General features: G+C 39.0%; 1 long non-coding RNA gene across 1 annotated transcript; it reads left to right on the top strand.

Annotated features, from left to right (window-relative positions):
* Positions 1-7,968, top strand: LOC143441594 (uncharacterized). The gene is made up of 2 exons (XR_013109155.1): positions 1-102; positions 7,436-7,968. It is a non-coding gene; the product is annotated as an uncharacterized LOC143441594 (long non-coding RNA).
* The last annotated feature ends 1,951 nt before the right edge of the window (positions 7,969-9,919 follow it).

The following is a 9,919-nucleotide window of genomic DNA, read 5'->3' as shown; positions in this document are numbered from 1 at the left end:
ATCCAAGCACCCACACTTTGGTCTTTATTCTTCATGAGCTTCATGTTGTCTGTGTGTTGTATCTTGGGTATTGTGAGCTTCTGGGCTAATAGCCACTTATAAGTAAGTACACACCATGTGTGTTCTTTTATTATTGAGTTACCTCACTCAGGATGATATTTTCTAGTTCCATCTATTTGCCTAAGAATTACTTACATAAATTCATTATTTTTAATAGCTGAGTAGTACTACATTGTGTAAATGTACATTCTGTATCTATTCCTCTGTTGAAGGACATCTGGGTTCTTTCTAGCTTCTGGCTATTATAAATAAGGCTGTTATGAACATATTGGAGCCCTAATATATGTTGGAGCATCTTTTGAGTATATGGCCAGGAGTCAGATAGCTGGATCCTCAGGTAATACTATGTCCAATTTTCTGAGGAACCACCAGACTGATTTCCAGAATAGTTGTACCAGCTTACAATTCCACCAGTGGAGAAGTGTTCCTCTTTCTCCACATCCTTGGCAACATCTGCTGTCACCTGAGTTTTTGATCTTAGCCATTCTGACTGGTAAGAGGTGTAATCTAAGGGTTGTTTTGATTTGCCTTTCCCTGATGACTAACAATGTTGAATATTTCTTTAGGTGCTTCTCACCATTTGATATTCTTCAGTTGAAAATTCTTCGTTGATTTCTGTACCCCATTTTTAATAAGGTTGTTTGATTATCTGGAATGCAATTTCTTGAGTTCTTTGTATATTTTGGGTATTAGCCCTCAATCAGATGTAGGGTTGATGAAGATTTTTTCCCAATCTGTTGGTTGTCATTTTTGTCCTATTGACAGTTTCCTTTGCCTTACAGAAGCTTTGCAGTTTTATGAGGTCCTATTTGTCAATTCATGATTTTAAAGCATAAGCCATTGGTGTTTTGTTCAGGGACTTTTCTCCTGTGCCCATGTGTTCAAGGTTCTTCCCCACTTTCTCTTCAATTAGTTTCAATGTATCTGGTTTTCTGTGAAGGTCCTTGATCCACTTGGACTTGAGCTTTGTACAAGTAGATAAGAATTGGTCGATTTGCATTATTCTATATGCTGACCTCCAGTTGAGCCAGCCCCATTTGTTGAAAATGCTGGTTTTTTTCCAATGGATTGTTTTAGATTCTTTGTCAGAGACCAAGTCACCATAGGTATGTTGGTTTATTTCTGGGTCTTCAATTCTATTCCATTCCTGCCTGTCTCTGTACCAATACCATGCAGATTTTTATCACTATTGCATTATAGTACATCTTGAGATTGGGGATGGTGATTCCTCCAGTAGTTCTTTTTATTATTGAGAATAGCTTTTGCTATTCTGGGTTTTTTGTTATTCCCAATAAATTTGCAAATTGCTCTTTTTAACTCGATGAAGAATTGAGTTAAAATTTTGATGGGGATTGCATTGAATCTGTAGGTTGCTTTTGGCAGGATGGCCATTTTTACTATATTATTACTATATATTATTTATTATATTATTAATCCTGCCAATCCATGAGCATGAGAGATCTTTCCAACTTCTGAGATCTTTGATTTCTTTCTTCAGGGACTTGAATTTCTTGTTGTAGAGATCTGTAACTTGCTTGGTTAGAGTCACAACAAAGTATTTTATATTATTTGTGATTATTGTGAAGGGTGTCATTTCTATAATTTCTTTCTCAGCCTGTTTATCCTTTGAGTAGATGAAGGCTACTGATTTGTTTGAGTTAATTTTATATCCAGCCACTTTGCTGAAGTTGTTTATCAGGTTTAGGAGTTCTCTGGTGGAAGTTTTGGGGTCACTTAAGTATACTATTTAGTATATTGTATAGATGATTTATTTGCTCCTGATTTAACTTTGGTACCTGGTATCTGTCTAGAAAATTGTCCATTTCATCCAGATTTTCCAGTTTTGTTGAGTATAAGCTTTTGTAGTAGGTTCTGATAATTTTTTTTAAATTTCCTCAGTTTCTGTTGTTATGTCTTTCTTTTCAGTTCTGATTTTATTAATTTGGATATTGTCTTTGTGCCCTCTGGTTAATCTGGTTAAGGGTTTTTCTACTTTGTTGATTTTCTCAAAGAACCAGCTCCTGGTTTTGTTGGTTCTTTGTATAGTTCTTTTTGTTTCTACTTGTTCAATTTCAACCCTGAGTTTGATTATTTCCTGCCATCTACTCCTCTTCGGTGTATTTGCTTCTTTCTGTTCTAGAGATCTCAGGTGTGGTATCAAGCTGCTAGTGTATGTTCTCTCCAGTTTCTTTTTGAAGGCAGTTAGGGCCATGAGTTTTCCTCTTAGCACTACTTTCATTGTGTCCCATATGTTATGGCATGATGTGACTTCATTTTCATTAAATTCTAATAAGTATTTCATTTCTTTCTTTTTCCTTTCTTGACCAAGTTATCATTGAATAGAGTGTTATTCAGTTTCCATATGTATGTGGGCTTTCCATTGATTTTATCATTATTGAAGACCAGTCTTTGTTCATGATAATCTGATAGGATGCATGGGATTATTTCAATTTTCTTGTATCTGTTAAGGCCTGTTTAGTGACCAATTATATGGTCAATTTTGAGGAGGTACCATGAGGTGCTGAGAAAAAAATATATATATGGATGAAATTTGTTTAGATACCAGCATCTTTGCTCTCTTCTGTGCCTATTATCCTTAGGTTTCACCTTCTCCTTTTCTCCTTGTGTCCTGAATTTCCTGGATGGTTTGGGTTAGGAGCTTTTTGAATTTTACATTTTCTTTGACAGTTGTGTTAATGTTTTCTATGGCATCTTCTGCACATGAGATTCTCTCCTCTATTTCTGTATCCTGTTGGTGATGCTTGCATCTATGACTCCTGATCTCTTTTCCAGGTTTTCTATCTCCAGGGTATTCCCCCTTTATGATTTCTTTATTGCTTCTACTTCCATTTTCATGTCCTGGATGGTTTTGTTCAATTCCTTCACCTGTTTGGTTGTGTTTTCTTGTAATTCTTTAAAGGATTTTTGTGTTTCCTCTTTAAGGGCTTCTACCTGTTTACCTGTGTTCTCATGTATTTCCTTGAGGGAATTATTTAGGTCCTTCTTAAAGTCCTCTATCCTCATTATGAGAAGTGATTTTATATTCAAATCTTGCTTTTCTAGTGGCACGGGGGTATTCAGGGCTTGCTATGTTGGGAGAACTAGGTTTTGATGATGCCAAGTAACCTTGGTTTCTGTTGCTTATGTTCTTGTGCTTATGTTCTGGAGCCTGCCTGTCCTGTCTTCTTGTTTGTGTGAGAACTCCTCAGAGTCCAGCTGTCTCTGTGATCCTAAAATTCTGGGTGTAAGAGCTCCTGAGAGTCAGGCTGCTTCTGAAATCCTGAAATCCTGATATGACCAAGCTCCCAAGATCCTGTGATCCTGTGATACTATGTTTCTGGGTGTGTTAGAGATTCTGGGAGTAAGGCTTCCTCTGGGTGTTCTGGGATTGGGTGCAGAGCTGGCACCCTAGGTCTGCTCAGTGCACTGGTGCAGACCAGAAGGAGCCTGTGCCACTTACAGAGTTACTGGGAGAGAGTTCCTGGGTCCCCTCTGGTCTTAGTTACTCCTTGTTGGATAATGGGTGTTGCAGCCTCCTCACCTAAGGTCCTGGGCTTGTTAGAGCTCCTAGGAGTCCTTCCTTCTCTGGATGTTCTAGGTTTGGGTTCAGAGCTGGCATTCTGAGTCTACACAGGGCACTGGCTCAGACAGGAAGGAGGCTGTGCTACTCACTGGGAGGTTGTTCCTGAGTCCCCTTTGGTCTGTTACTTCTTGTTTGGTAGGGGGCGTGGCCTCCTTATCTAAGATCCTGGACTTGTTTGAGCTCCTGGGAGTCCATCTTCCTCTGGATGTACTGGGACTGGTTGCAGAGATGTCATCCTAGATCTGCTCAGGGCAATGGCGCAGACAGGTAACCTGAAGCTCTTTTAGATAGGAATAATACTGGGTCAGAGTTTTTGACTGTGGGATGGCAACCCTATCCCTCCACTTGATGACCTCTTTCTACTGGAGGAAGACTCTATAAGTTTTCTCTCCCCACTGTTGGGCATTTCATCTAAGGTCCCTCCCTTTGAGTCCTGAGAGTCTCTCACCTTCCAGGTCTCTGGTATTTTCTAGATGGTGCCCCAACCTCCCACCCCCTGTCCCTGAGGTTGCATATTTCCATTCAATCTGGTGGCCCTCAGGGTTTCTCTCCTGTTTTTCCCCAATACCTGATCATGTTCCCCATTTTCCTCCCTCTGACTCCCATGACTGTTTTTGTCTCCCTCCTGAGAGGGATTGAGGCATCCTCACTTGGGCCCTTCTGCTTGTTAACCTTCTTGAGTTCTGTTGATTTTATCCTAGGTTATTTGTACTTTCTTGGCTGATATCCACTTATTAGTGAGTACATACCATGCCTGCTCTTTGAGTCTGAGTTGCCTCACTCAGGATATTCTCTATGCATTTGCCTGCAAAACTCATGATGTCCTCCTTCTTAATAGTTAAATAGTATTCCATTGTGTAAATGAACCACATTTTCTGTATCCATTCTTCAGTTGAAGGGCATCTGTGTTATTTCCAGATAAAGCTGCTATGAATATAGTAGAGCATCTGCCTCTGTGTTATGAAGGGCAATCTTTTGTCTGTATGCCCAAGAGTAGTATAGCTGTGTCTTCATGTAGATCTATTTTTCTGAGAAACCTCCAGATTGATTTCCAAAGTGGTTGTACCAGTTTGCAGTTCCACCCAAAATGGGGAAGTGTTCTTTTTTCCACATCCTCACCAACATGTGCTGTCACCTGTGTTTTTGATTGTAGCCATTCTGATTGGTGTAAGGCAGAATCTCTGGGCCACCTTGATTTGCATTACCCTGATGACTAAGGACATTGAACATTTACTTAAGTGTTTCTTCACCATTCAATATTCCTCTGTTGTGAATTCTTTGTTTAGCTGTAGACCCTATTTTTTATTGAGTTATTTGGGTTTTTTGGAGGTTAACTTCTTAAGTTCCTCATATATTTTGGATATTAGCCCTCTGTTGGATATGGCTTTAGTGAAAAAATTTTCCCTATCTGTAGGTTGCTGATTTGTCCTATTGACTATGTCCCTTCACCTTACAGAAGCTTTTCAGTTTTATGAGGTCCCATTCATCAGTTATTGATCTTAAAGTCTGAGCCATTGAAATTCTTTTAAAGAACTTTTCCCTGGTATAATGAGTTTGCTGCTCTTTCTCACTTTCTCTTCTATTAGATTCAGTGTATCTGCTTTTATGTTGAGGTCTTTGACCCACTTGGACTTGAGCTATGTGCAAGGTGACAAATATAGATATATTTTCATTTTTCTACAAACCAACTGCCAATTAAGCCAGTACCATTTATTGAAGATGCTTTCTTTTTTCTATTGTATATTTTTTGCTTCTTTTTTAAAGCTCGTGTCCAATACTATGTGGGTTTACTTCTGGGTCTTCAATTCTATTCTACTGACCCCTCTGTGTCTCTCATAATACCATGAGGTATTTTTTTTTATCACTACTGTTTTTTAGTACAGCTTGAGGTCAATGATGGTGATTCCCTCAAAGTTTCTTTTATTGTGAAGAATTGTTTTTGATATCCTGCATTTTTTGTTTTTCCACATGAAATTGAGAATTGCTCTTTCCATGCCTGTGAAGAATTGTGTTGGTATTTTGAGAGCCAGATAGCTTAGTGCAGAATGTTACCAGACCTTCAAAGAAGACCTAATACCAACACTCCTCAAACTATTCCATGAAATAACAGAATGAACCCAACCTGGTTCATTCCATGAAGTCACAATTACTCTGATACCTAAACCACAGAAAGACCTAACAAAGAAAGAGAACTTCAGACCAATCTGGCTTATGAATTTTGATGCAAGAATACTCAATAAAATTCTTGCAAACTGAATCCAGAAACACATCTAAACAAACATTCACCACAATCAAGTAGGCTTCATGCCAGGGATGCAAAGTTGGTTCAATATATGAAAATCTGTTAACATAATCCACTACATAAACAAACTCAAAGAAAAAATAACATGACCATCTCATTAGATACTAAAAAAAGCATTTGACAAAAATACAACACCCTTTGATGTTAAAAGTATTTGAAAGAACAAGAATTCAAGGCCCATATCTAAACATAATACAAGTGATATACAGCAAACCAACATCCAATGTCAAATTAAATGGAGAGATACCTGAAGCAATCCCACTAAAACCAGGGACAATACAAGGCTGTTCACTCTTCTAGTATCCATTCAATATAGTACTCAAAGTTCTAGCTAGAGCAGTAGGGCAACAAAAGGAGATCAAGGGGATACAAATTGACAAAGAAGTCAAGGTATCCCTGTTTTCAGATGATATGATAGTATGCGTAAGCGACCCCAAAAATTCTACTAGAGTACTTCTACAGCTGATAAACAACTTCAGCAAAGTGGCTGGATATAAAATTAACTCAAACAAATCAGTAGCCTTCCTTTATACAAATGATAAATAGGTTAATAAAGAAAATAGGAAACAACATCTTTCACAATAATCACAAATAGTGAAATATAGTGAAATATCTTAGAGTAATACTAACCAAACAAGTGAAAGATCTGTATGACAAGAACTTTAAGTCTCTCAAGAGAGAAATTGAAGAAGACCTCAGAAAATGGAGAGATCCCCCATGCTGGTGGACTGGTACAATTAACATAGTAAAAATGGCCATCCTACTGAAACCAAACTACTGATTTAATGCAATCCTCTTCAAAATACCAACTTCTCAATTCTTATGTGACCTAGTTCTCTGTTGAGCATTGCAAACATCCAAAGGTGAAATGCTTGAATTAAAAGTAAGACAGGATAAAAGGGAGAAAGAAAAATGAAAACAGAAAGAGAGAAAGATGAAAAAACCTAACCAAGTAACATGTATAAAGAATGAGTAAAAGGTATATACATATACAAATACACATAATTCAAGAGGGAGAAGAAGAAGAAGAAGAAGAAGAAGAAGAAGAAGAAGAAGAAGAAGAAGAAGAAGAAGAAGAAGAAGAAGAGGAGGAGGAGAACAAGAATTTAAAATTAGAAGCTTGAATTTGAGGGACAGCAACCGGGTTCCATGGGAAGAGTTAGACAAAAGAAAGAACAGGGAAAGTATCATTTTAATTATATTTTAACTTAAAAAACTTAAAATATAAAATTGAAAACCACAATAACTAAAAGAAAACCCTCAACCAACAAATGATCAGAGATAGGAAAACCACAGCAATGAAAAAAATGCAACAAAAAATAAAAATAGCCTGTCCCTCCCCATACTTCCAATCCTATAGTAATGGGTAGAAAAGACATGCTTTCAAATAACTTTCATACAGAGAAATTCAAATATTTATTATAATTATGTTCAAATAATTAACCTTTCCTCAAAATAATCAAAATATTATGGTCTTCCTCCTGTCCCAGGTTCAGGCCAGTTCCACTCCACAGCTGCTGCTATCTATGGTGATCTTCGCATGGCACTGACATCTCCAAAACGTTGAAGTCTCCACAGCAACTGAGCTGCACCTTCACCTCGCCTTTTCTGGAACCTCTTTAGAGACTGACACTGCCACCTCAACTTCTTTCCATGGCCCCTTCAATCCTTTGGCTTCTACTTCAGCTGTAGCTTCACATTCACCAATGGGCTGTCCTCATCTCAGGATGCCAAACCTAAGCCACTCCCATGACCACTTCTTGCCTTCAACATTAGTACCACATAGGAAACTCTTGTACATTTTTAGGTTCAGCTGACAGCACAAGGTAAAGCTTGGCCCTCTCTAGAGCACAGCCTCAGTATTCTGACCTGAGGAGACACTTCCCAAAAGATTATGCCTCAGTGATGCTGGTCTCGTCTTAATTATAACCCTGGCTAACCAGTTTCAATTGTTCCAGCCATGCAGTTTTCATTTTAGTTGTTCTTAATTAAAACTATCAGATGTACCTGATAGAATCTTTAATGGACTCTCAAATGTCCCTCTAAAATTTCCCAATCCAGATCCATCATCTGCTCTCTTAGCATTATCTTCTGAGATAATGTTCCCACAGCAGCTTATTGAGTGCTGAGCATTCAATGTCTTTACTGGTTTAAGTTAATTACCATCCTCCTCAAACCACATGATTAGGTCTGCCACAATAATATTCTGCAATCTGCAATCTGGTACCAACTGATGTCTTGTTATGGTTTCTATTACTGTTATAAAACACCATGACCAAAAGCAACCTGTGGAGGAAAGGGTTTATTTCACGTTACAGCTTGTAATCCATCTTTCAGGGAAGAGAGGGCAGGAACTCAAGGCATGATCCTTGAGGCAGGAACTGATGAAGAGGCCTTGAAAGAATGCTTACTGGCTTACTCTTCATGATGTGCTCAGTCTACTTTCTGAATGGGCCTGTATACACACACAGTTTCTTTATATATAAAGGGGATTTATTAGAATGGTTTACAGGGTGGGGTCTGAGAGATGCAAGGACCAGTCTATTTGGCAACATCATGCTCCTTTGTCTGCAACCACAATTGACATCATCTGAGATTAACTAAAACTCAAGTGTCAGGACACACCTGTAAGAGTTCTTTTTCTTAAGTAATTTGAGGCAGGAAGAACCACTTCTAACCTGGGTCTTGAGGTTGGAAGATCCACCTTTAATCTATGCCACACCTTTGGCAATGGAGTCATTACCACTGCCTGCCCTGCTTGACCTGCAGAGATGATTCTGCCCTTGAGCTTCATGCATAATGGTCAGTTGTTCCAGAGGTGATGGCAGATCTGTTGGTACCAAGGGCAGGATAGTGCCCGGCCCCCGGATATACTGCCCAACTGTATGATCACCCTGACTCTGAGCAATAAGATATCCAAAATGAAGAATGGTTCATTTTCTGGGTTAAGTTTTCTTGAAAGACTTCTGTAAGGGTCTGTGATTCAGCAAAAAATTATACCCAGACTCAAATTGTATGCAGGAACAAAGAGCATTTATTCTGTAGAGATCTAGCATGCAGGGGTCTATCATTCAGGGTGAAAGAGAGAGATGTGTGCTTTGCAGGGTCAGTTTACTTCTGTTAGGGTAGGAGTGTGACTTTTATTTTTCTTTCGTTTGATTGATTGGGACTATCTCTAGGGGTATGGGTATTCTTGTGATTGGTTAAGGCTCTGGGAAATTTGAGGAGCTTTTTGGAATTATCTCTGACTAACTATTCTTGGCTCAGGCTTGGCTCAGGTCAGATGGTAGGGCAAATCACTGTAACTTCTGATTGACTGCTTGTGAGGGGTGGTGTCTCCTGGAATTGACTTGTTTTGGACTTTTCCAATTCTGAGAAACAGAAACTTAGGCCTAGTTTCCCAAACTGCCAGCTTGCAGCCTGTGTTGGAGTTAGCCTCGATCTAGCCAACTCAGTGATCTCACTTACCTGATCCCTGCTGCCACCAGAGGCCATGTTGATGTCAATGGTCTGTGCTGCCATGGGAGGCCATGCTGTCGCCCTGTTAATGTTCATGGTCATTGCTACAATTAGAAGGCGTATTAACGTTCATTCTGTGATACCACAGACAACCATGTTGATATTCATGATCCAAGCTGCCACTGGAAATCATGTGGAAGTCCGTGATCCATACTGCTACCAGCTGGTGTGGGCAAGAAATTTTGTTTTGCAGAGGTATCAATGACTACAGACTCATAACTGAGAATTAAAGACGTTGGAGGCATCTGTGACAATGTCCCTGCTAAAAAACAGAAACACTAAAACCAGAAAGCTGTTGAAGAGAGTCCTTAAAAACTCTGGTTAGGAAATGACTCAGTTTTCTTTAAAGAGGTAGCCACTGGGAGTTTGACCAAATTCCAATGAGTATATGACAACACAAATCAGACTTGGTTGATTTTGTGTTTTTGGGATGAGGTCGGAGCAAGGGTATAAGA

The sequence above is a fragment of the Arvicanthis niloticus genome, chromosome 3, assembly GCF_011762505.2.
Source record: "Arvicanthis niloticus isolate mArvNil1 chromosome 3, mArvNil1.pat.X, whole genome shotgun sequence".
NCBI lineage: Eukaryota > Metazoa > Chordata > Mammalia > Rodentia > Muridae > Arvicanthis > Arvicanthis niloticus.
The sequence above is the reverse complement of the archived record's forward strand: the minus strand, read 5'-3'. Positions and strand labels throughout refer to the sequence as shown.